Raw genomic sequence first — 26,396 nt, 5'->3', positions numbered from 1 at the left:
AGGGAACTATATTCAATACCTTGTAATGGCCTATAAGGAAAAAGAATATGAAAAGGAATATATATGTGTGTACATCTGAATCGCTATGCTGTACACCAGAAACTAACACAACACTATAAATCGACTCTACTTCAATAAAAAAGTGATCCTATACTAACTTTGGAATTACAGATTATTTGGTCAAACATGGAAATTAATTATCCAGAAGTATTGTGAGTCTTTTCCATCTATTGCAATCTGCTTCCATATCTTGTTTTGTCGGATAAGACCCTCTACATACGATTTTTTTTCTTTATTTTATATTTTCATTGCTATTGTGAACATGATAGAAGATGGCATAGGAGGAGACAGCATCTTGCTTTGACTTTTCATCAAAGCCTGGGCACTAGCATATTTCCCACCCTTGTCTATACCAGGGGTTCTCAAACTTGGCTCTTCATAAAAATTGTACGGTGTGCTTTTAAAATATCTTTATACCTAGTCCCACACCCCAGGAATTCTGATTTGATTAGTTTAATCTGGGTCTGGAGTATTAGTATATTTAAAAAATTCCTCTATAATGTCTAATGTTTGAATTAGTTTGAGGATCACTGCTCTATACCAGTGACTCTCAAACTTTGCATAAGCTAGAATAAACTGAGTAGCTTTTAAAAAGAAACAGCAAGCAATAACAACAGCAAAAACAGATGCACATGTTGCATGCCACAAAAATTATTTGAGAAGCATTTCAAAAATTTCCAGTTGATCCCAATGGGCAGCCAAGTGTGAGAATCACTGCTCCATCCCCTTGCAACTCAATGGGTGGTCCAAGGACCAGTAAAATCAGCATCACCTGTGAGCTTGTTAGATTTGTAGCCTCAGTCCCAACCCCAGATCTACTGAATCAAAATCTGAGAGTCATCAGGATTCCCCAGGGGATTTGTATGCGCCTTCAAGTTTGAGGCACACCGCCCTATGCAATACCATAGATAAATGTGTCCTCAAACTTGCCTGCATATTTAACTCAATTTGGGAGGGTTTTTTAGAATGCTGTTGCTAGGCCTTTGACCAGACTAACTGAACAGTATCTCCAGGAGATAAGCCTTAGGCACAGGTGGGCTTAAGAAGTTCTCCAGGTGACTATAATGTGAAGCCAAATTATAACCATAAACCTATGTAGTAAGGCTATCATGTTTGTTGTAATTTTCCATTTAATAAAATGACATATATGTGACTCTTGACTGAGCAGTTAGTCATTAAAAAAGATGTTTCTGTATTCTTAATATGGTTTCAAATTATTTTTGAGCAATATATAAAAAACAAAAAAAGGATAGCTTTATTTAGCACACATGCCAAAAGCAGGCTTGCTTTACTTCTAAGAGAAGCACTCCAGAGTATGTGCGGCACACATGGAAATAATTAATGAAAATAGCACTTGAAGCTCAACTAACACATGCTGAGATTACTTGCATTTTAAAAGAGTCCACAGGCCACCTTGTGGACCCACATGACCTACCAGAGATCTCATTTTGAGGCCCCCTGTGCTAGGTTATAGATGTTTCACAAGCAGGAATACTTATTTGATTGCTGTTATTTTAATTCATAGAATGGCATTGTTGATTGAGTGCCATAAGCCAAATAAATGAGCCACTTACATTAGGCACTTGTTCACATTCATAAAAACAACAAATAATATTATCTTCATCAAGATATAATGATATCTTTCCTAAGAAATAGTGACTAAATGATATCTGATATTTCCTTTGTGTGCAATTTCTTTCCAAGAGGTGGAGGAAACTGATTTGCTTTTGATGAACCTGTGTTGCCTACAAATTGATGTCCACAGATTTCCTACTTTATTAATTGTCCCAGCAATTTAGCCAGCAATGATTTATATGAAATATTCCCTCTTGTTGCAGGCTCTATAGTCAGCTAATTGATTGCTGTATGAATTATGCATCCTAAGCCAAATGCAAGGGTGCATGAAAGATGCAGCCAAGGTCATTTCCACCAAGGGGAACTACAGTGACTAAATGCCTTTTTAAGACAGGTTTTATTGCTTTAATATTGCTGCTTTCTTCATGTATACATCAAGTCCAGAGTAATGGGAAAACTCTACAATCGCACCTTTAATATATAAAAAGATGCAGGCACCCACAGTTCAATGTTCTGCTGCCTGACAAGGGCTGTAATTGAATTAATTTGGTAGAGCTAAGGAAAGACCCAGAAATGGCATACAGGTGCTTTTTATCTGATTCCAAAATATGCCAAATCCCATCACATCTGCCTATCGTTTATTAACACTCAAAAACAACTGTTCCAAAAATAAGCCCTTTGATTAGATGAAGGCCACGTTGGGATTAAGTACAGAGTATTTGGCATTTCTGCAGATGATGAAGGACAGTTCTGAAAAGTTATAATCAATTATCATTTATTCATACTAAGAGCAGTGAATGATTTATACATTCTAGAGGTTGTATAAAGGAGAAGAGTGACGCTTTACTTAAGCTTTCAGAATTAAAGCAATCAAGTTGGTATAATGAAAAGATCTTGGTTTTTGATGTCTCTGTGGCTTAGTTTGAATTATCACTTAGATATTTATTAGTTGAGTGACCTCAACTTTAACCCTACAACTAAAGATCACTCAGGGAGCTCTAAAAAAGTACCTAAACCAGAGATTTAACCCCAGAGATTCAACTAATCTGAGGAAGAGTCCAGGCATCATTATTTTTGAAGGGAGCTTCAAGGCAAATCTCAGGTGCAGGTAATTTAACCCTTCTGGACTTCAGTTGCCTTATGCAAAAATGGTCATAATGATGCTTTACTTGCATAGTTATTGTAAAGATAAGCATAACTGTAAGAGTCAGTGAAATTAATAACTTAGCCTTATATACCACACCATATTGCTGGGTACAGTGTTCCTCAAATTACAAGCCGCATGTGAGGTCTGGAAAGAAATCTCCCAATCACCCTCTAAATGGCCACGAGACCACATCACTGCATGCCTCCTAAACCAAACATCTTCTGATGTGAACGTTTCCATACGCCCTGAGAACTCTTCTCAGGATGAATCCACAAAAAGTGCATGTTTCAGGATAAACTACAGATAGCCAAGGAATACCAAATCACTCTCTGTCTGTGCTGGGTAATATGTGTGCTATGATTTCGCATTAGGGGAACAGATACCTCACAAGGGAGGAATCAGTCACAAACCCTTCAGACCAGTACTTCGCGCTTAAATGCACATGGCAATCAGCTGGGGCGGGGCGGGGTCAGTCTTGTTAAAAATGTTATTTCCGGTTCAGCAGGTTTGGATTGGGGCCTGAGATTCTGCAGTTCTAACCAACTTCCTGATGGTATGATGCATCTGGTCCACAAAGCACAATTTGAGTTGCAAGGCTGAGTGCTTTTCAAACCCAACTGCACCTGAGATTCGCCTTGAAGATTCCTTGAAAAATAATGATGCCTGGACTCTCCCTGAGATTAGTTGAATCTCTGGGGTTAAATCCCTGGTTTAGGTACTTTTTTAGAGCTCCCTGAGTGATCTTTATTTGTAGAGCCATGGTTGAGAACCAGCGTTTTAGACGTAAAGCCAAGTGCTTCCATTACTCATATCAGATGATCTTTCTAAAATTATGTTAGTAGAGCCCAGGCTGTGTAACAGAGCCCAGGACCCAGGCCTCAGAACGCGGCAGTAAGTGTGCAGCAGGGCTGCTGCTGTTCACAAGAGCCTGCTGGAGGCCTCTGCACGTGTTCCATGACCCCACTGGGAAGAGAGCTGTCCTGACAGCTTCTCACCAGGCCTAGGGACAAGCTCAATATCTCACCCCTTTCTTGTAAAAAGTGTCACTCTTTTCACCCTTATCAGTGTCTCTGGAGCTGTGATTTGAACCTGGAGTGGAAGGAAATGCCATATGGCACTGAAGGACCATGAGATTCACAGATTTTACTTACAGAGGAGAAAAGGCACACCATGATGAGGAAGTTTTGCTGCAATGAAAGTTACCAGTTCTACTCACAACTACTGGTGACCTCATGCCTTTAAAATTAAAACCTTTAATATGCTGTCTGTAAGTTAACTCCACTTCTTCTAAGTTCCCCACAGGAGGTTCTTTTTTTTGCTTGTTATATTCCCAATATTGTAATTTTAAATTGAATATCTGGTTTCTCTGTTTCAGTGGCACCTGCATCAGATCGACTGGAGCCTTTTAAGACCATATAGATGTGCCCAGCACCCATACCTCCTGGTTCAGTAGGTCTGGGGTGAGGACTGAGAAGTGGCAACTCTAACAACTTCCTAGGAGAAGCTCTTAGATATTGGTTCAGGAAGTACTCTCCCCCCACCTTTGGGAACTACCACTTTAATATTGCATAAGTCTCACGGGACGAGGAATTGTGTCTTTATACTCTCCATCTACCACCAGTGCCTAGTATGTAGATGGCATGAACAAGTATCATTTGAATTAAAAAGTGATGACTAAGCCCTTTCTCACTCATAGCGAAAACACCTATGGAACTTTGGAAATGCCTGCCAAAGAAACTTAAAAAAATAACATTGACTTCTGCTACTGCAGAATCCTCTGCTGCTGTAACCTACTGCTACTGCAGAATCTAAAGTGTCAGGGGTGTTTTCTATGAAAGCTTTTCTTCCTTCTTTTTCTGAGGCACTACTTTATAGTAATGAAATCGGCATGACATACGTGTTGGTTGACTGTCAGGCTTCTGTTCCAGGTGCCTTGAAATGCAGAAGCAACAGAACGTCTCCTCTAGGCCACCTGCTTTCAGTTTTTCAGATGAACCTCCTGTAGGCTCACCAGGTGCTGCAAGAGAAGGAGACAAACACTGAAAGGTACCATCATGGCCAGAAATACCCCTGTTACTGTCCCAGGACTATAGGGATTACTCAGTATTAGCACTCCCTGGCAGCCTGAAAATGTCAATGTTTTGGTTTAATATTAGTGTTTTATGATTAAAAAAATTTCTTAATATGTGTTCACACTGACATTTTAAGGCAGACTTTCTCAGATTAGCTTTTGAAGCACTAAAGAACTGTTATGATGATATTTTACTACTTTTTTTAATGCTTTGGTCCGCACATTTATTTAATTATCATTATTAAATATCTGCTTTTGTGGAGGTACCCTGATGAGAAGTCTTGGTTTGTGCCCTCTGAGAACTCAGTCGAAACTTGGGAAAACAGCATCTGAGTGTCATGGCTGGAGAAAAACCAAGTAAACCTGATACAGATCCCACGTTCGAATGTTTTGGAAAGAAATCACTCGGCACACCCAAATATTCTTGGGAATAAAAAAATGGAGGACCCAGAGTCTTCTCAGGACTTTGAATAGCAACAGTCCTGACAATTTTTAAAATTGTATATACCTTAAAGTGATTTTAACATTTTAAGGTTTCTTTTGTCTCCAGGTAACCTAAATCTGTGAGGTAAGCAAGCTTGTTTTTAAACACCACTTGTCAGAAGTGGCAGCAAGAAGCTAAATAGCTTGTTTCGGGTCTTACAGATAATAGAAGAGTAGGAACAAAGCCCCTGTGCAACTGGTAATTATGCAAAATTATCTGAACCAACTTACATAAATAAATGGCAAAGGGCCATGTAGTGGCAACTGTGCCTGTGGACTGAAGAGCCTGTACAGATGCCAAGGGTGCACTCCATCCTTTATACCATGTGCTAGATTGTTTACTTTTTTTAGGACTAAAGTATATTATTTTCTTCTACATAATTTTCCTCCTGATGAATGACTTTGACCTCTTGAAGGCTTGATAGAAGTACGTGAGGAGATGGAAAAGATTCTGTTTCTGAAAGTGAAATGGTGACTAAATATTTACTATTTATCTTCATTCGGTTGCTCCTGCTGTGTCTTAGGAAGCCCCACAAAGGAAAATGGTGCTGAGAAGTGTGTGTTTTGTCTCTGGCTCCAGCAGCCACAGCAGCAATGTACACATGTGAGTGCATATGTGTGTGTACATATTTGGTGTGTGGCATACTTTCCTCATTTGAAATTAAGTGGTTAAATTTTTGCCAAAATGAAATGTGAATTTTTTGAAGAAATATGAGTATGTTGAGGGTCTTGTAAAAAATCATTGTGATCCCATTTCATTGCAGCATTATTTCCAATAGCCAGGCATCCTAAGTGTTCATCAGTGGATGAACGGATAAAGAAAACATAATATATAGATGACTATTATTCAGCAATAAAAAAGAAGGAAATCTTGCCATTTGTGACAGATGGATGGACCTTAAGGGCATCATGCTAAGTGAAATAAGTCAGACAGAGAAAGACAAATTCTGTATGGTTTTACTTATATGTGGAATCTAAATAAAAACAAAAACAAAACAAAGGAGCTTATAGACATAGGGAATAGATTGATGGTTGCCAGAAGCAGGGGTGAGGGTAAGAGGTGGGCAAAATGGGTGAAGGTGGTCAAAAGGTACAAAGTCTCATTTATAAAATAAATAAGACATGAGGATGTAGTGTACAGCATGGTAAATATAGTTAATAATATTATACTATGTATTTAAAAGTTGCTAAGAGAGTAGATCTTAAAAGTGCTCCTCCCAAGGGAAAACATTTGAAACTATGCATGGTGATGGTTGTTAACTATATTTTTTGTTGTGATCATTTTACAATATATACCAATATTGAATCACTATATTGTGCACCTGAAACTAATATTGTTATGTGTCAATCAAAGAATTTCAAGAAACATATCCATCTTAGCCTAGGCTTCCACTGGCCTGAAGACAGTATTCATGTATATCAGAGACTAGTTAGCTCTCTGCCTGAAGAAAAGAAGCCTGGAAGACCAAGACTAGAAATGTGGATGAGGTTAATGTTTCACACTGTGCAGTTTTAGAGTCAGAGCTAGAACTGATGAGTGGAAGGTACTGGGAGAGAGGCTTGGTTTAATATAGGACATAATTTTCTAAAAAATATGATTGCTTTCATGCCAATAATTATTCTAGATGTGTTTATACATTATTAACTGTGTCTTTATATGTGTCAATGAATTTAATCTTTATAGAAATCTACTTTACACAGTACAAAATTGAAGTATAGGGATGTTATGAAATGAACCTAACTTCCCAGCCAGGAGATGGCAGAAATGGAAATTGAACCTACAGAGTCTGGCTCTGTAGGCTTACCCACAAGGATGCGACTTCTCTGAGGCTTTGAAATGTTATGGGACTCCCTATTAGCACGTGATTTTTATATTATTGAACTTGTTTAAATGCAAAATGACTAGCCTTTATCTGGGCCATAGCAGAAGCGATCTCTGCCTTAGTTAGAAGCTGTACTAGATTGTTAATGTCTCCTTTAACTCTATATTCTATAATTAAATAATCTGGCTTTTATGGTTTTTTTTCATCTATTGAACTATTGATATTATTGTATTGCCTACAGTATAAACTATGATGCAGAAAATCAAGTTTAAACCTGCTGCTGGGATCCACATTTATAAAGAATATAGAATGATTCCATAATATGGAAAATGATATAGCAGCTTCAGTCTTTTCAATGCCTATAGTCTATCCTAGTTGTCATGCATAATCAGAGAAACAGCATTAGGGAAACCTGAAATCATATTTGTAACTACATTACTTTGTATAATGAAGTCTGGTTCTGTGAAACATGGCTTGACCAACAATGGAGCAATTTAAAAAGTGTAAGTGAAATAGATTTGCCAATTAGATATAGCACTTTATAAATGTGGATAACTGATCCTGAGGAACCAGTAAGTATCTGGAGAACTCAATAATCACTTTAAAAAGTAATCAAGCCATGTAATTCCATCTGAGTTTGCATATCATGGGGAAAATTGTCTGGATCAAGAGAAATAACACAGAGATTTCAATTTGTCTTTGATATTACTTAATTAAGTTGGTTACCATGTTGCTATAAATATCGTACCATTTTCTACAGCCTGTTGATTATCATCATTTTGAGATGTAATTCAGGATTAGGTAAGAGATATATGAATAACTTATAGCTTTTCTTTTAATATAATGCAATTTAAGAAAATAATTGCAAATGAGATGGGGAAGTTAAACTTGTTTGATGTTCTAAATTAGGAGTGTGGAAGGAGATGATGTGAGCTTGGATGGTCTTTTGTTAGTAACCTTCATTATTACTCGAGAAATCAATCCATAATCTCAACCACAATGATGTTAGTTCTGCAAGGAATGCTACACCACTGAAAACTAATTAAAACTAAAACTCTGTCTACAAAAGTAGGAATTTATGGTGAGTGTTTAACAAAGTGTCAAGTAGTGCTAGTGAGATGTCTTGGGGCTAATTCTGGTAGTTACGAAGTGAAGTGGGGCCACATTTTCAATCCAAATGATTCACAAAGTTTACTTAGAATTCAACTTACAAAAACTCATTATTTTAAAAAAATTCCTTCACACTTATCTTCTCTAAACTCAGGATTACCTCACAATTTTCCCACCTGGGGCTAATATTACTACCACCTTTGACAGAACTGAATATGAAAATAGGGGTCCTGATAGAATCCACAGGGACTCATTAGAAAATCATTAAGAGATCCTATATGCCAATATTTATCTTGAAATCATATTTACTCAAGATTTCTTAGAGTCCTTAAATAACAACCTGAAAACAGAAAAGTCAGTTTAGAGCCAATAATATAATAGTTATTATCAGTCTTTTGGTAAGTATTTTGCAATTTATAGAAAGATGCCAAATGAACTTACAAAAGGAGAAAATACTATTGAACAGCTGAAAATAGGCACAATTAGGTGTATACAAATTAGGGAAAAATAAATTATCATAAACACATAAGGCCACATCTTCCCAAATCTGTAGCTATTAATTTTTAGGAATTTTTTCCACTGCATGCCGTGGAACACAAGTCCTCTAGAGATGCTACAGTATAAAAGAAATTTTATGTTAAAATAAGTTCAGAAAGTACAGCAACATATACACCTGTCCTCTACACAAGTGCGTATTTTAGACAAAGTTCAGAGATCCCGCCAAAAAAGTGTTTATTAATAGCATTTGCAAAATTTATTTGACCACAAACCACTCTGCCTTTTTCTTTCACCATATGTCGACTGTCATTCTGTAGAACAAGATTAACAAGATTTTTAGTTGAAATATTTAATTATTTTCATTAGTTGTTAATACTTGAATTATATTTTGTTGAGTAGACAGTTTTATTCTAAGGTTAAATGTTGTATTGGAGAATTGGAAAATTTCTAATTTAGCTTCTAAAAGTGATGTTAGGCTAGGTTATTTAAATAATTCCTCCCTTGAAAACTAACTAAAAACCTTGAATAAAATATTATTATATGCATAGAAGAAACATCAAGGAATGCCAACACTGCTTTTGACCTACATTTACATTTCTCCTAAATTTAGTTTGATAGCTTTAGGGAACAGATGGGAGAAAAAAAAATCAAAGCCTAGGTCTGGCAGTAGTTGGAGAGTCTTAAAGGAAACACACCTTCCCTAGGGAGTGGTGGAGGAATTGATCCTAAATTAAATACAGTTGACTCTTCTGTGTGTGTGCGTGCGTGTGTGTGTGTGTGTGTGTGTGTGTGTGTGTGTTTAATTTTATTTTATTGAGTTATAGTCAGTTTACAATGTTGTGTCAATTTCCATTGTACAGCACAATTTTTCAGTTATACATGAGCATACATATATTCATTGTCACATTCTTTTTCACCATGAGCTACCACAAGATCTTGTATATATTTCCCTGTGCTATATGGTATAAACTTGTTTATCTATTCTATATATACCTGTCAGTATCTACAAATCTCCAACTCCCAGTCTGTCCCTTCCCACCTCCCGCCCCTCTGGCAACCACAAGTTTGTATTCTATGTTTATGAGTCTGTTTCTGTTTTATATTTAAGTTCATTTGTCTTCTTCTGTTTTTTTTTTATTCCACATATGAGTGATATCATATGGTATTTTTCTACCTCTTTGTGGCTTACTTCACTTAGAATGACATTCTCCAGGGACATCCATATTGCTGCAAATGGTGTTATGTTGTCATTTTTTATGGCTGGATAGTATTGCATTGTATAAATATACCATCTCTTCTTTATCCAGTCATCTGTTGATGGACATTTAGTCTGGTTCCATGTCTTGGCTATTGTAAATAGTGCTGCTATGAACATTGGGGTGCAGGTGTCTTTTTGAAGTAGGGTTCCTTCTGGATATATGCCCAAGAGTGGGATTCCTGGGTCATATAGTAAGTCTATTTTCAGTCTTTTGAGGAATCTCCATACTATTTTCCAGAATGGCTGCACCAAACTGCATTCTCATCAGCAGTGTAGGAGGGTTCCCTTTTCCCCACAGCCTCTCCAACATTTATCATTTGTGGACTTCTGAATGATGGCCATTCTGCCTGGTGTGAGGTGATATCTCATTGTATTTTGATTTGCATTTCTCTGATAATTAGTGATATTGAGCATTTTATCATGTGCCTATTGATCATTTGTATTTCTTCCTTAGAGAATTGCTTGTTTAGGTCTTCTGCCCATTTTTGGATTGGGTGTTTTTTTTTTCTTATTAAGTCGTACGAACTGCTTATATATTCTGGAGATCAAGCCTTTCTCAGTTTCATCTTTTGCAAAAAATTTCTCCTATTCAGTAGGTTGTTGTTTTGTTTTGCATATGCTTTTCTTTGCTGTGCAAAAGCTTGTAAGTGTAATTAGGTCCCATTTGTTTATTCTTGCTTTTATTTCTATTGCTTGGGTAGACTGCCCTAGGAGAACATTGCTGAGATGTATGTGAGATGTTTTGCCTATGTTTTCTTTTAGGAGGTTTACTGTATCTTGTCTTATGTTTAAGTCTTTGATCTATTTAGAGTTTATTTTTGTGTATGGTGTACATTTGACTCTTGAATAATACAAGGATTAGAGAGATGCAGACCCTTCGTGCAGTCAAAAATCTGCCTATAACTTTACAATCGGCCCTTTGGATTCGGGATTCTGCACCTACAGATTCAACCAACAATGGATCATGTAGTACAGTAGCATTTATAGAAAAAGAATCATGTATAAGTGAACCTGCACAGTTCCAACCCGCGTTGTTCAAGGATTAATTGTACAAGAGAAGGGGACCTCATGGGTGAATTCCAGGACCTCAATATATGTCCCTGAAAGCTTAAAGAAAGCTTAGGTCTCTGAAATCTGGTGGATAGAAGCTATCCCTGCCCTGAAGAGAGGGCACGGTTAGTACAGCATTTTGTGGAGGGTCCCAGTTTATCAGGGTCTTCATACCTGCATATTTACCATGACCCAGATCTGGGACACCTGTGAAAGAAAGAACATGGCTACCTGGAAGAATGTGGTGATCAACATAAAGATGCTACCTAGGATCTGAGAAAGAGATCCCAGTGTTAAATCAGAGGAAAGACATTTATTTATTTGTGTCAAGAGAAGACAGGTGAGAGAACCCAAGATGGGGGTGGAATGTGTCTATAAAAAAATGGAAAAAAGTATCCTTTGAAAGATCTCCTTTAAATTTCTTTGAAGCCCGGGGAATGCTGATACCAGTTCATGACAGCATCAGTGATGTTTGCTCATTTTGATATCGACCCTGAAAGAACTGGAGGCTGCCTAGTGCATGAGGGAGGGAAAATCAAGGTGCTAGGCTGGGCCTTGAAGGAGAAGCAGACACTCTCCCCCTCTAATAAGACAGCCTGCCCCATGCAGGCCTGAGCTGATTGAGGGACGAAGTGTTACTTTATATGGACTTGGTAGTTTGGACTACTGGAAATCTTGAACTGAGACTGTTTTGTGGCTTGAAATGACTTGAGAACTGTTCATTTCTTGGAGGAGGTAGTTGTTTGGCCAAACACCAGTCTGGATGTGGCTGTGATAAGTCTTCAGATAGATATTTCAGTCAGTGGACTCTGAGTAAAGCAGATTCCCCTTCATAATGTGGGTGGGCCTCACCCAATTGCTTAAAGCTTAGGAGCAAAGACAGGTTTCCTGAGGAAGGAATTTGGCCTCAATGTTGCAACATAGAAACCCTGCCTGAATTTTGATCCTGTCTGGCCTGTCTTAAGGATTTCAGACTTTAAAGTCTCACCTAAATTTCAGCCTGCTGGCTTGTTCTGTGGATTTTGGACTTAGCCAGCCCGCACAGTCACATGAGTCAGTTCCTTAAAATAAATGTCCCTTCCTCCCACCCTCTCCTTCTCCTTCTCTTTTTCCTTTTTTTCTATTTTCTCTCTCTATTTTTTCTTCTCTTTATATATTCACATGCAGAAGGGTTTTAAACGGAGAGTGGAGGAGAAAAAAATTAGGTTGCTTTATGATTGTACCCTTTATTTTTTAGAATATTTCCATTTTAATATCTTTTTACCCTAATAAGTGCTTTTGACTACATAAATACATCTGGAATCTAGGGGCCATTAGTTTTTGTCTGAAATTTAATCTGTTTGTTGCTTCCTGTGGCTTCCTTTTCTCTTTCTGAAATGAGTCCTGGTAACGTCTCTGCATGTGCTCCACCACTCACACATTTGGTGGTTCCTTCATAGGTCATCTGACACCTGATGCTTTAGAGCTGCCTAGCTCTGAGTTCAGTATATGTTGGCTCAGTGGCAATAATCTCACAGTTGCCTACTATTTAATTCTTGGTTTTAGTTCACTGGTGTGTGTGTCAGTGTGAGTGTGTTTCCCAGATAAAGTTCAGTTTTGAGCTGCCTCCCAGGGGGATGTGAAGCACAACTAATTTTTGTACAATTCCAACAGTGATCATTCTGTAGGCTTATATACTCAAACTTTTTTACAGCCTGGTTGCCAAAAGAATAATCAAGCATGCAAACCTCAGATACATTCAAAGGCAATTGCATATTAAATTAGGTTAACTATTCTGTGATTTGAAGTTATTGTAGCCAAAGGTCTTTGCTCCCCATGATTTTAAGAAATTAGAAGTTAGAGAGTAATTTTACAAACACTTGAGCCTCTGCCTCCTGTGTCATTGGATATAGAACATAATTATAATCCATCCTGTGTCACTGGATATAGAACATAATTATAATCCATTCTGGTTTCTGCCTCTGACTCTTTGTCTCTGGGAGGGAAAACTAGGTCTAATGTTCTTCCTCCACAGAGCCTAACCCAGTGCCAGGTTCAAGTTAGGGTAAATAATAGCTTTCTGATGGACTGTTCATCGTCATGGTGGCTATTCTCAGATGGGAAGAATTACATTCTCTTAGAGCCAAGAGAAACCCTAAGAGACCATAGAGATTAGTCTCTGACTTTAGGAGAGTATGAGGCTCTCCAGATGGCAGCTATTTACTTACTTCATAAAAAATCTGCACAAAACAAAACAGAATCACAGACATAGAAAACAGTCTTATGGTTACTAAAGAGGAAAGGGGGGAGGAAGGATAAATTAGAAGTATGGTATTAACAGATACATACTACCATATATAAGACAGATAAACAACAAAGTCCTTCTGTATAGCACAGGGAACTATATTCAATATCTCGTAATAAACTATAATGGAAAATAATATGAAAAAGTATATATATATATACATATATATAATTGAACCACTTTGCTGTACACCTGAAACTAACACAATATTGTAAATCAACTATTCTTCAATTTTAAAACGTCTGCACAAGTGGATTCTCACTCCTGTTCCTTGGCAGCCTACGGTGTGGCATTCTCTTATTATTCAACAGACAATGTATTGACACCTACAGTTCTGGGCTCTGTGAAATTAAACGATGATCAAAACAGAATCTCTGAACTCATGAAATTGCAGAGTAGTGAAATACTGAATAATCAAGACAGAAGGAGACTTAGAGACCATTCCATCTTTTCCTGCTTCTTCATTTCGTAGGTTAGGAAACTTGGCTCAGAAAAAGTTATATGTTTGTTCAGGATATAAAAATTGGGATTTCTATTTTCAAATGTGCTTTGTAGTATATGGAAATGCATTTCATTTTACTATACGGACATTGTTCTTGTGACCTTACATACTTCATTATTTCTAGTAGCTTTTTTGGTGTAGATTCACTAGACTATATATGATAATGTCATAGGCATATAAAGATAGTTTTACCTATTCCTTGCCAATCTAAATGCCTTTTATTTTTACCCCCTTGCCATACTGCCCTAGTTAACACCTCCAGTACTGTATTGAATAGAAGTGGCAAGGACAGACGTCTTATTCCTGATCTTAAGGGAAAATCTTCAGTGTTTCACCCTCTTCTTCAGTGGTAGCTGTAGGTTTTTGGTAGACATCCTTTATCAGACTGAGGTAGTTCTCTTGCATTTCTAGTTTCTGCAGAGTTTTTATAATGTTTGAGCGTTAGATTTTATCAAATTCATTTTCTACGCTATAATTCTCCCTTCTTGTTGTTGTTAATGTGGCACTATAACATTATTGTTTTGAATGTTTAACTTTGCATTCCTGAGATAAATCCACTTTGGTTCAGATGTCAGATGATTTTTATACACCAGATTTGGTTGAGGGTTTAATATCTAGCATCTCCTGGGGGATGACTGATTGACCCAGTTCCATCTCAGAGTATTCTGATGGCATTTTCTGCCGATGTCCTCAGTTCTTCTGATGCCCTTAGTTCTTCTGATGACTGGGCAGTCTTTGGCTCTTGCTGGCTAGAAGCTGTTCTGAATGTCTACAATATTAATCATATTGCCCACGGTCCAGGTAGCCTGTTTCTGGACTTCAGTGTGAGTATCAGCCCCACTGACTCTCAACTCAGACTTCATACCAATGGATACCAAGTGTCTAATACATCTTGCTCTGTCTGCTGCTACTCTGAGAGAGGAAGTAAGAAAACATGTCAGATTGGAGACAATAAAGTTGGTCTTTTATCTACCTTGTCTACACACAGCTTTTCTCCCTATAATACTCCAGAACGAGAACACTTTCTTCTTACTTATAAACTAAACAGTGCAGTTTCTCTCTTTATAGTCTCCTTTATCAATCCTATACAATCTCACACCAGACAAGACACTTCCTGTTAAGAGTTTGACACTTATCTTTCCAGATTTGTTGATTCTTAAAAAAAATCTATCCATTCACTCATCTATCAGTCCATTCGTTTATCCATTCATCTTTCCATTTATAGTTGCATATACTTGCAGTTATTCTTTGGAATCAGAAATGAGATGGCACATACATTGTTTAGCAAATTGCTTACTTGTGTTATTATTTTTTTAATGCAAAATATGCTTTGATTACCTTTCTAAGTGAACTCGAAATTTGCTGTTTATTTTTAGCCTCTCCAATATATCTACTGCCTATCAATAATTGCCTGGGTATCTCAATATTTTTAGCCCATGTTTTTCTTATATCAATAGTTTGTTCCTTTTTATTGTCAAGCATTATTTCATTCTGTGAATGAAACAACAACCTGTTTATCCATTCAGCAGTTGATAGACATTTGGGTTCTTTAGCATATTTTGGCTAATATGAATTAAGTTAAAATGAACATTCATATATGTCTTTTTTTGGTGGACAAATATTTATATTTTCACTTAGGTAGTTGTTTTGGAGCATAATTACTCAGCTATATGGCAAGTATATATTAATTTTATAATAAAATGTTAAGCATTTCACCAAAACAATTATATATTATATACAAGCAATGCATGAGAGCTCTGGTTACTCCACATTTTCATTTATTGTCAGTCTCTTAAATTTTAGCCATTTTAGTGGGTGTATGTTATTGTGATTTTAATTTATGTTTCCCTGATGACTCATTATTTTATGATCATAGACTGTGAATGTATATTGTTTAGAACTTTATCTGAGAGAAATATTTGGACACTTTTGGTTTCTTTTTTTTCAAAGAAGATTTTCATTTGCTTCTGCCAGTTAGCTTTGGGGCCCTATTGACTTCAACCACTTTTAATTTTCCACTTGATGCTTCTCAGATGAAATAGGTAGTGTGAATTCAAGCCATAAAATGATGTGAGCAAATAAAACTTCTTGGGGAAGATGTTTTTCTTTTTCCATTAGTACCAATGTCAAGTCAGGTAAGTTTTCTTGCTGCCTCTTCCTCTGAGGTAAGTTGATTTCTTGTTCCCAAGTGATCCACTTAGATTTTCAGTTTGACAGAGAGGCCTATTACATTCCCCACCTTTCATAAGTCGTAGGTATCAAATGCATTCTCTGGTATCTTGTTTGACCATCAAAACAGAAGCTCAGGGTAACTAGTATTTAGCAGTTTTCCGTGGAGCAAAAACTATATTCAATACTCCAGAATTCTATTTTCAGTCTTTTTTGAAGTCTTTTTTCTGATCTTTTTTAAAAACAAAACAGGTTAGTCATTCATTTAAAAGTAAATTTTTAGCAAAAAATGTTTTAAACAAGATAATCAGAAAATGAAATATTTTTTCTGTTTATTAAAGTATATATTGATAGCCCTCACTATAATTTTAAGTATTTAATATATAATTTCTGTACATAAAATGCTGATCTTTTGTCAATGCATTTCAACTACTTTTTTTTTACTATTAATAATGAACAATTTTCTTTCTTATATATATTTTATATGTAGGACAACTCTTGGTATTTTTGTAAGTTACTGATTATTCTTAATGCTATATGTAATGAGCTGTATAATCTTAAACTATTCTTATTTTTTCACTCATTCTTTTAAGTATTTACACTTCTCATTTCTTTGTATCATCTAATCACTTTGGAGAGAATTTCCAGAATATTGTGAAGTGAAGACTTTAGCAGGAATTACTTCAATATCTTATCATAAGACATGATGCTACTATTACCACTTATTTCTACCTTGAAAGTTTAAAAATTATGGTAGGATTTTTTTAGTATGTATGTCTGTCTGTCTGTATGTATATATTTTAACACCTTTATTGTGGTATAGTTCCTGTACAGTAAGCTACACACATTTCAAATGTACAACTTGATGAATTTTGATAGATGTATACACCCATGAAACCACCATCACAATCAAGATAGCTAACATTTCTATCATTTCCTAAGAGGTGTAATTTTAAAACTCCCATTTTATTCCTTTCCACCTCCTTTACCCCCTGGTAACCATAAGTTTATTCTCTATGTCTGTGAGTCTGTTTCTGTTTTGTAAGTAAGTTCATTTGTGTATCTTTTTTTTAAATTCCACATAGAAGCGATATTATATGGTATTTTTCTTTCTCTTTCTGGTTTGCTTCACTTAGATGATGAGCTCCAGGTCCATCCATGTTGCTGCAAATGATATTATTTTATTCTTTTTTATGGCTGAGGTAATATTCCATTATATATATATACAGAGAGAGAGACAGTGTGTGTGTGTGTATATATATATATATATATATATACCAAATCTTTTTTATCCAATTACCTGTTGATGGACATTTGTTTCCATGTTTTAGCTACTGGAAAAAGTGCTGCTATGAACATTGGGGTGCATATGTCTTTTTCGATTAGATTTTTCTCTGGGTATATATACGCCCAGGAGTGGGATTGCTGGGTCATATGGTAAGTCTATTTTTAGTTTTTAAGGAAACTCTACACTGTCCTCCATAGTGGCTGCATCAATTTATATTCCCACCAACAGTGTAAGAGGGTTCCTTTTCCTGAACACCCTCTCCAGCATTTATCATTTGTGGACTTTTTAATGCTGGCCATTCTGACTGATGTGAGGTGATATGGTGATATCTCATTGTAGTTTTGATTTGCATTTCTCTAACACTTAGTGATGTTGAGCATTTTTTTTTTCATGTGCTTTTTGGCTATCTGTATACCTTCTTTGGAGAGATGTCTATTTAGGTCTTCTGCCCATTTTTTGATTGAGTTGCTTGCTTTTTTGATATGAAGGTGTATGAGTTGTTTGTATATTTTAGAAATTAGTCCCTTGTTGGTCGCATCATGTGCAAATATTTTCTTCCATTCTGTAGGTTGTCTGTTCGTTTTGTTGATGGTATCCTTAGGCTGTGCAAAAGTTTTTAAGCTTAATTAGATCCAATTTATTTTGATTTTATTTCCATTACTCCATGAGCTGATTTAAAAAATTAAAAATCACTGTGATTTATGTCCAAGAGTGCTCTGCCTATGTTTTCCTCTAGGACTTTTATAGTATCTGGTCTTTCCTTTAAGTCTTTAACCTATTTTGAGTTTATTTTTGTATATGGTATTAAAGAATGTTCTAGTTTCAGTCTTTTATAGGTAGCTGTCCAGTTTTTGCAGTACCACTTGTGGAAGAGACTGTCTTTTTTCCATTGTATATTCCTGCCACCTTTGTCATAGATTAATTGACCATAAGTATGTGGGTTTATTTCTGGACTTTCTGTCCTGTTCCATTGATCTATGAGTGTTTTTGTGTCAGTACCATACTGTTTTGACTACTGTAGCTTTGTAGTATAGTCTGAAGCCAGGGAATGTAATTCCCCCAGCTCTGTTCTTCTTTTTCAAGATTGTTTTGGCTATTCCAGGTCTTCTGTGTTTCCATACAAATTAAAAATTTTTTTGTTCCAGCTCTGTGAAAACTGTCATTGGTAATCTGATAGGGATTGCATTCAATGTGTATATTGCCTTGTATAGTACCAATGAAAACTGTCATTGGTAATTTGATAGGGATTGCATTCAATGTGTATATTGCCTTGTATAGTGTTGATTCTTCCAATCCAAGAATATAGTGCATCTTTCCGTGGTATATATACCATTCATGGTATGTTCCATGTTATGTTGTCTTCAATTTCTTTCATCAGTGTCTTATAATTTTCAGAGTACAGGTCTTTTGCCTCCTTGGGTAGGTTTATTCCTAGGTATTTTATTCTTTTTGGTGTGATGGTAAATGGTATTTTTTCCTCAATTTCTTTTTCTAATATTTTGTTGTTAGTATATAGAAATGCAGCTGATTTCTGTATATTAATTTTGTATCTTACAATTTTACCAAATTCATCGATGAGTTCTAGTAGTTTTCTGGTTGCTTCTTTAGGGTTTTCTATGTATAGTTTCATGTCATCTGCAAACAGTGACAGTTTTATTTCTTTGTTTCCAATTTGGATTCCTTTTATTTCTTTTTCTTCTCTGGTTGCTATGGCTAGGACTTCCAAAAGTATGTTGAAAAAAAGTGGCAAGAGTGGGCATCCTTGTCTTGTTCCTGATCTTAGAGGAAATGCTTTCAGCTTTTCCCCATTAAGTATAATGTCAGCTATGGGTTTGTCCTTTATGGCCTTTATTATATTGAGATATGTTCCCTTTATGCCCACTTTCTGGCAAGTTTTTATCATAAATGGATGTTGAATTTTATCAAAAGCTTTTTCTGCGTCTATGGTTTTTATTCTTCAATTTGTTAATGTGGTGTATCACATTGATTAATTTGCAGATATCGAAAAATCCCTGCATCCTTAGGATAAATCCCACTTGATCATGGTGTATGATACTTTTAATGCATTGTTGGAGTCAATCTGCTAGTATCTTGTTGAGGATTTTTGCATCTACATTCATAAGTGATATTGGCCTGTAATTTTCTTTTTTTGTGATATCTTTGTCTAGTTTTGGTATCAGGGTGATGATGGCCTCATAAAATGAGTTTGGAAGTGTTCCTTCCTCTGCAATTTTTTGGAATAGTTTTAGAAGGATAGGTGTTAACTCTTCTCTAAATGTTTGGTAGAATTCACCTGTTAAGCCATCTGGTCCTGGACTTTCGTTTGTCAAAAAAAAAAAAAAAAAGCAGTATGTTACTGATTAAAATCTATCCTTACCCTTATAACTAGTGTCTGTCTGGCTTTGTTTATCTTTGGTACTTCTCAACACCATATTTTTTTTCTATTTCCAAGACAATAGAATAGAATATCACAGTTTGACTCAGCCTACTCCAAACAAATGTTATTGAAAAACTCTTATGGGGAAATGTTACTAAACTTATAAAGGAAAAAAATTCCCTTGTAAAGAAGTTTGTTTAACTATTAAACAACATTTAAATCTTGTTTTTAAATTAAGAAATTTCTCAGGGGACTTTAATGTTCTAATAGGCTTTGTGTATCAAATTTCCAAAGGGTAGAGTTGGAATGCAGCATTTTCTTAACATATTTGACTATAAAAACCTTTGTTTTTGGAGCACCAATCCCAGGACATTCCAGAACTAATGTTCCACAAAAAAGATTGTTTTTGAAAATTCTGGCTGAAGTATTTTGAATCCACTATTTACTAATGACACATCTTATTTCTGTGATCTATGGAAACATCAGATGATGGACAGTTTTTCTCAGTTTTGACTTTCTACCATCTTATCAGAACCATTTCAGTATATTTGTTAAAAATACAAATTCCTGGGCCAGTAAATATTTTGCTTCATCTTCTAAAATTGGTATCACTGGGAACTCTAATGGAAGGTGGGGCCTGGAATCAGAATTTTGATAGTGTCCAATATTGGATTCTTATCTACACTAAAGCCCAAGAACTTAGGTGAGGAATCTTATCTCTGGCAGCCCTTTCAGAATCCATTGCTGATATCATTCCCCCAAAATTGCAGGGTGGTTTTTTTTTTTTTTTGAGTTTCTATTTTCCTTTCCAAGCAATAAGCTGAAGGAAGCAGAAGGAAAAAGCTACTTAGACTTTCTACACAGAAAGAAAAACAAACAAACAAAAAATGGTTCAGTGATTAACATTTCCCACTCAGCAGGTGCTAACTTTCCACTGTGCTCTTAAAGAAGAAACATCCCTTCTTCCCAAGTGATGTTTCCAGGGGTGTTTGCAGGTGGTGTGTTACTTGAACATTAAATACAGTGATTCCCTCCAGCTACTCCTTAAAAATTTGTAACAATTACAAACTGCCTCTGTAAGCCGTAATAGTAAAAACTTATTTCTAAGAGAATATTTATTAAAAAATGTTATTTGCTCATGCTTTTTGAAATTTAGACATAAATTTATTTTATTCAATATCTCCAGATTTAGAGAAAAATCAACCAGATAATTTTAGTTTTTTAAATCTAGAGTAAATGTTTTGGTTCCTTCATCTTCTAAAATCTTCCCCAAAATACAATGTAAAATGATAAAACCCCTCTTGCTACCCTCAATCTAAATGCTATGCTCTTTCCCAACGATAACTACTTTAGTGGTTTTCTGTAATCAAGGGCTTACTTTGTGGACTTCCTCAGTTTGTGGTCAATATACCACCCTTTTCTTTTCATTTTGTGCGTAGGTCTAAGCAGTACTCTCCTTCCCATATTTGAATTATTCATCTTTGAATTTAAAAATGTTATCTAGGACTTTCAAACTGAAAAAGAGTCAAATTCTGAACATTAAGGTATAATGAAAGAGCCTTCAGGATAATTTAAATACATCATTAACTGGCTAATATGACAAGAAATTCCAATCAACCTTTATCAGTTGCATCTCTCTTCAATGACCCTTCAACCCACTTTTCTTTAAACTACTGTGAGCTGTAGAACTACTTTACAAATTCTCCTGAGGAATGTAAATGACTTGCATTTTCAGTCACCCCCTGACAGTTTTCATTCACTATTTAACAGGCAATTATCTGACCATCCAGAGTTACAAATAACTCTCCAGGAGAATGGAGTGTCCTTTGAGTTCAGTGAAGAGGTGAGAATCCATATGCCAATAATATTCAGGATTTTAGTCCTGTACTTCTCTTTTCTCCTTCAAGTCTCTTCACCCAACTTTCTCTCCTGATTTTGGGAGTGTGACAGATCTATTAGTAATACAACATCTCCCAAGAATAGGTAAATCATAAATTGTTTGAGAAATGTCTTAAATACTTTGAATATCAAAGTTACTAGTTAATAAAATTATGTATGCTGCACCTTGTGACAGTGAAATAAATTTCTTATGCATATTAAGGCCATAAATTACTTTCTTGAAATTTAATTCAATTAATAAACATTTATTAAGCACCTTTACTTTTCCAGATACGTTTTAGAAAGAAACCTCCTACAGACGGAAATAAGATGGAGACTTTAAATAGGTGCAGTTAAAAGGGAAATGAAAGTATTAATAGTCACAATGGAGATGATACCATAATTGTTATGATGAAAGCCTAAGAGAGGTTTGGACAATGTACATGGGAGAATAGAGGAGTGGGTACCAGAAGGAAATAATTCCTGAATAGCTCCTTTGTGTTCCAATTAGCTATGGTCAGCTGTCACTAAATTGTACATTTTGGCTTCTTCTTTTAATTGAAAGGTTTTCTGATATTGGAATAAGAATGAAAGAACAAAAACATGTTAAGTAATCACTAACTTAATTCATCTTCAATTGTATACAATTATATCTATATATACATATATAATCTCTTAAATCCTCAAAGGAGTTCTATAGAATATGTATTATTCCTCTCATCTCCTGCACTGTCTCTAAGTCCTCACTTGTCTCGTTTCTACTTTTTTCTTCTCTGATTTATTTAAGCAATAAGGATTATAACCTTGCTCTTATATCCCTATGATACCTATATGCCTGTAAATCTATAATAAAAAATGAATCTGGGAACCTAGGGAGAGATTAGTAGATGAGAGAGTAATGAGGAGATACAAGATCAGTTTAAAAATCCATATCTGAAATCATGTGAAAGGAAATCTGCTCATTTCTGTTCTTTATGGTTGTACTTCCAGGAGTCATCCATTTCTCTCTTTCTTACCCCTTGAATCAGTAAGTCAGTCAATGCCAATCTCCTCTCCTTCTCGTGTGTATATACCTGCCCCCCACCCCACAAACACATACACCACCACCAACACCACACCACGTCCAGCCTCATCCATAGACTGAATCAATACACATTAAAAACTCTTAGGGAGCATTTCCTTTAAAACTGGAGTTCTAAAATTAGAAGGTAATAACAAATCTTCCTCGACTTATGTTCAGGTTACATCCTCATAAGCCAATCGTAAGTTGAAAATACTGTAAGTCAAAAATGCATTTAATACATCATAGCTCAGCCTAGCTTACGTTAAACATGCTTGAAACACTTGTACTAGCCTACAGTTGAGCGGAATCATCTAACACAAAGCCTATTTTATAACAAAGTGTCAAATATTTCATGACATTTTTTGAATATGTACTAAAAGTGAAAACCAGAAGGGCTGTATGAGTGCAGTATGTTTCCAAGTGTGTGAGTGGTATACTATCCTGATCACATGGCTGACTGAGAGCTATGGCCCCACTGCTGCCACCCAGCATCATCAGAGAGTATCGTCCACACATACCTATCCAGATGATATCAAAATTCAAAATCCAAAGTATGGTTTCTACTAAATGCACATAGTTTTCATACCATCATAAAGTACAAAAATCATCAAATCAAGCCATCATAAGTTGGGAACCATCTATACTAGTTCTAAGGAATATAGGGACTCTTTTATAGGGCCATGAAATTAAAAATGGTTGAGCCTGAATGGAATTTTAAAATTTCTCCTTAATTTACATAAAACTAACAGAGATGTGTAACTGCAAAAAACTCCCATTCTTTTTTTTTTTTACTTAATTTTTTTTAATTGAAGTATAGTTGATTTACAACGTTGTGTTAGTTTCTGGTGTACAGCACAGTGATTCTGTTATACATACATATATATCTATTATTTTTCAGATTCTTTTCCATTATAGATAATTATAAGATATTGAATATAGTTCCCTGTGCTATATAGTAGGTTCTTGTTGTTTATCTATTTTATATATAGTAGTGTGTATCTGTTAATCCCAAACTCCAAATGTACCCCCCCTCTTTCCCTCTGCTTTCCCCTTTGGTGAACAGAATTTTGTTCTCTATCTCTGTGAGTCTATTTCTGTTTTGTAAATCAGTTCATTTAAATCTCTTCTTAGATTGCACATATAAGTGATATCATATATTTGTTTTTCTCTTACTTCACTTAGTAAGATCTCTAGGTCCACCCATGTTGCAAATGGCATTATTTCATCCCTTTTTATGGCTGAGTAGTATTCCACTGTATATCTATACCACATCTTTTTTATCCATTCATCTGTTGATGGACATTCAGGTTACTTCCATGTCTCGGCTATAGAAAATAGTGCTTCTATGAATATTGGGGTGCTTCAAATTAGAATTTTCATATTTTTCATATATATCCAGAAATGGGATTGTTGGCTCACATGGTAAGTCCATTTTTAGTTTTTTAAGGAATATCCATACTGTCCTCCATAGTGGTTGTACCAATTTACATTCCCACCAACAGTGTAGGAGGGTTCCCTTTTCTCCACACCCTCTCCAGCATTTATCACCTGTGGACTTTTTAATGATGGCCATTCTGACTGGTATGAGGTGATACCTCATTGTAGTTGTGATTTGCATTTCTCTGATAATTAGTGATGTTGAACATTTTTTCATGTGTCTGTTGGCCATTTGTATGTCTTCATTGGAGAATTACTTGTTTAGGTCTTCTGCCCACTTTTTGATTGGGTTCTTTGGTTTACTTTTGATACTAAGCTGTATGAGCTGTTTATATATTTTAGTAATTAATCCATTGTCAGTCACATGATTTGCAAGTATTTTCTCCCATTCTGTAGGTTGTCTTTTTGAAAAACTCCCATTAATTCTTGAACTTAGTTAGTGATATTTTCTTTGTAAACCTGGTTCTTTATTTTTCATGAGATTATTTTTGCCATCCAAGGGTTTTAATTTCTTATCCTACTTTATACCTTCCTTTTCTTGCAGAGACTGAAATATAATTTTTGTTTCTCCTTGGTGTATTCTGAATAAGTTAAATTTAACTCCCCATCACCATTCCATGATTTGCTTAATGAAAATAAATTACCATCAATTCTGTTTTATTTTTATCATTAGGTTGAGTTGTTATTTTTTTAAGTCAACCTGTACTAACTGCATAAAATACATGGAGACTTTTTCATCAATATGACTGTCATCAGAAATACTGAGAAATTTTACCAGAAATAATGAATGGACAGACTACTAGGGGGGAAAGATGTTTCTACTTTTAACTCCTATAGATCATCTGTTGTGGTCTAATTAGGTGTGTGAGTGTTAAAGATACAGTATCAGCATTTAAAAGATGAAGACTTTTTAGTTTTGTAAGTTTCTAAAGGCCCTACAAATTCTTCCTTAAACTGTTTCCTAGTTAATATAGCCTATTATATCTCATTAATGTATTCCATTCTGATGTTAATGGGACAGTTGATTGGATGCCTTAATCCCAAACAAGGTTGCATTATGACTTTCTTGGGCCTTAGGCACTTTGCTCTGTGGGCCCCTTACTCCATGAAAAAACAAATATATGTATTATATATAAATACAAATGTATATGTACACATGTGTATATAAAACATATATACATATTATGAATATATGTACAATATATACATATTACACCCATATTTATAATTAATATATATTTAATATATATTAAAAAGTATACTTTATGGTTGTTTTGACATAAAGATGGATACAATTCAGTCTGTTAAAAATTCAAACACCTTTTAAAGCTCTAAGAGTTTATTCTTCCTTCTGACTTAAAAAAAAATGTAAAATAATTTTATTGGCCTCCCAAAATTTAGTGGGCCCTAGGCTCTGTGCCTACTATGCCCATTGGTCCCCAAAATCTCCATGAGTCTCTCCTCATGTCCTTCAAGTGTTTGCTCATTGACACCTACCCTGACCACCCTATTTAACATTCCACCTTCTCCTTGCCTCTATACTGCCAATCTTTCTTATGTTGTTTTGTATAATTTTGATGTAATATGTCACCTTTTACTGTATTATATACTAATATTTACTTGTTACTTATGTTTGTTTCCCCCAATTAGAATGTAAGCTCCATGAGGTCACTGATGTATCTCCACACCCCTGAGCAGTACATGACATTGAGTAAAGACTTGATCATTCTGTCTTTAACAAAATAGGAAGGAAATAAGTCATGGACTATATTGATTCTTTATGTTTAAAAAAAAATTTTTTTTGTGATTCAAGAAACTAAGGAGTGGGATCGAGGAATGTTCTCACATGCCAACAAACAAATGTGTAATAGGCAAGTGATTTTAAAGAATGCATTAAGATGCTTTGTGTTTTAAAGACTCAATAATAATTTTTATATCAGTTGTCAGTCTTTATGCAAATCTCCAAGGTCCTCATTATTTTAACCCTTCTCTGAAAGGCCACAATTATATTTGAAGGTACCAGGTCCTTTTCAGAATATAAGCATAGCTTTAATTCAGTCTAAGCCATAATCACATCATAATCTTTAAAAAGCTGAAGTAAGTATGAATATTCCTACTTAATGTTATATTGATGAGGAAGGAAGAAGAAAAAAAAGGAAAGCTAAAGTGTTTTCAGACCTATTATGTGCTATTATGTGTTGTTAGGCTCTTAATATATAGTCTCTTGAATCCTTTCAAGTTCTAAGAAACAGGTATTAGTATTTCTAACTTAAAAACAGGGAAGTGTTTTCGGGTTCTATTCCACGTTAACAGACTTTGCCTG

At 35.4% G+C, this 26,396-nt stretch overlaps 1 long non-coding RNA gene across 5 annotated transcripts in view; it reads right to left on the bottom strand.

Annotated features, from left to right (window-relative positions):
* LOC140696348 (uncharacterized) overlaps nt 1–26,396 on the bottom strand; it is a 314,939-nt gene that overhangs the window by 147,710 nt on the left and 140,833 nt on the right. For all 5 annotated transcript variants that reach the window (XR_012072547.1, XR_012072544.1, XR_012072545.1 and 2 more), the window contains exon 4: nt 4,680–4,799. This is a non-coding gene — a long non-coding RNA (uncharacterized lncRNA). The remainder of the gene's footprint in view (nt 1–4,679; nt 4,800–26,396) is intronic.

This window comes from Vicugna pacos, chromosome 5 (assembly GCF_048564905.1).
Source record: "Vicugna pacos chromosome 5, VicPac4, whole genome shotgun sequence".
Taxonomy (NCBI): Eukaryota; Metazoa; Chordata; class Mammalia; order Artiodactyla; family Camelidae; genus Vicugna; species Vicugna pacos.
Note: the sequence above shows the minus strand (reverse complement) of the source record. Positions and strands in the feature narration are given on the sequence as shown.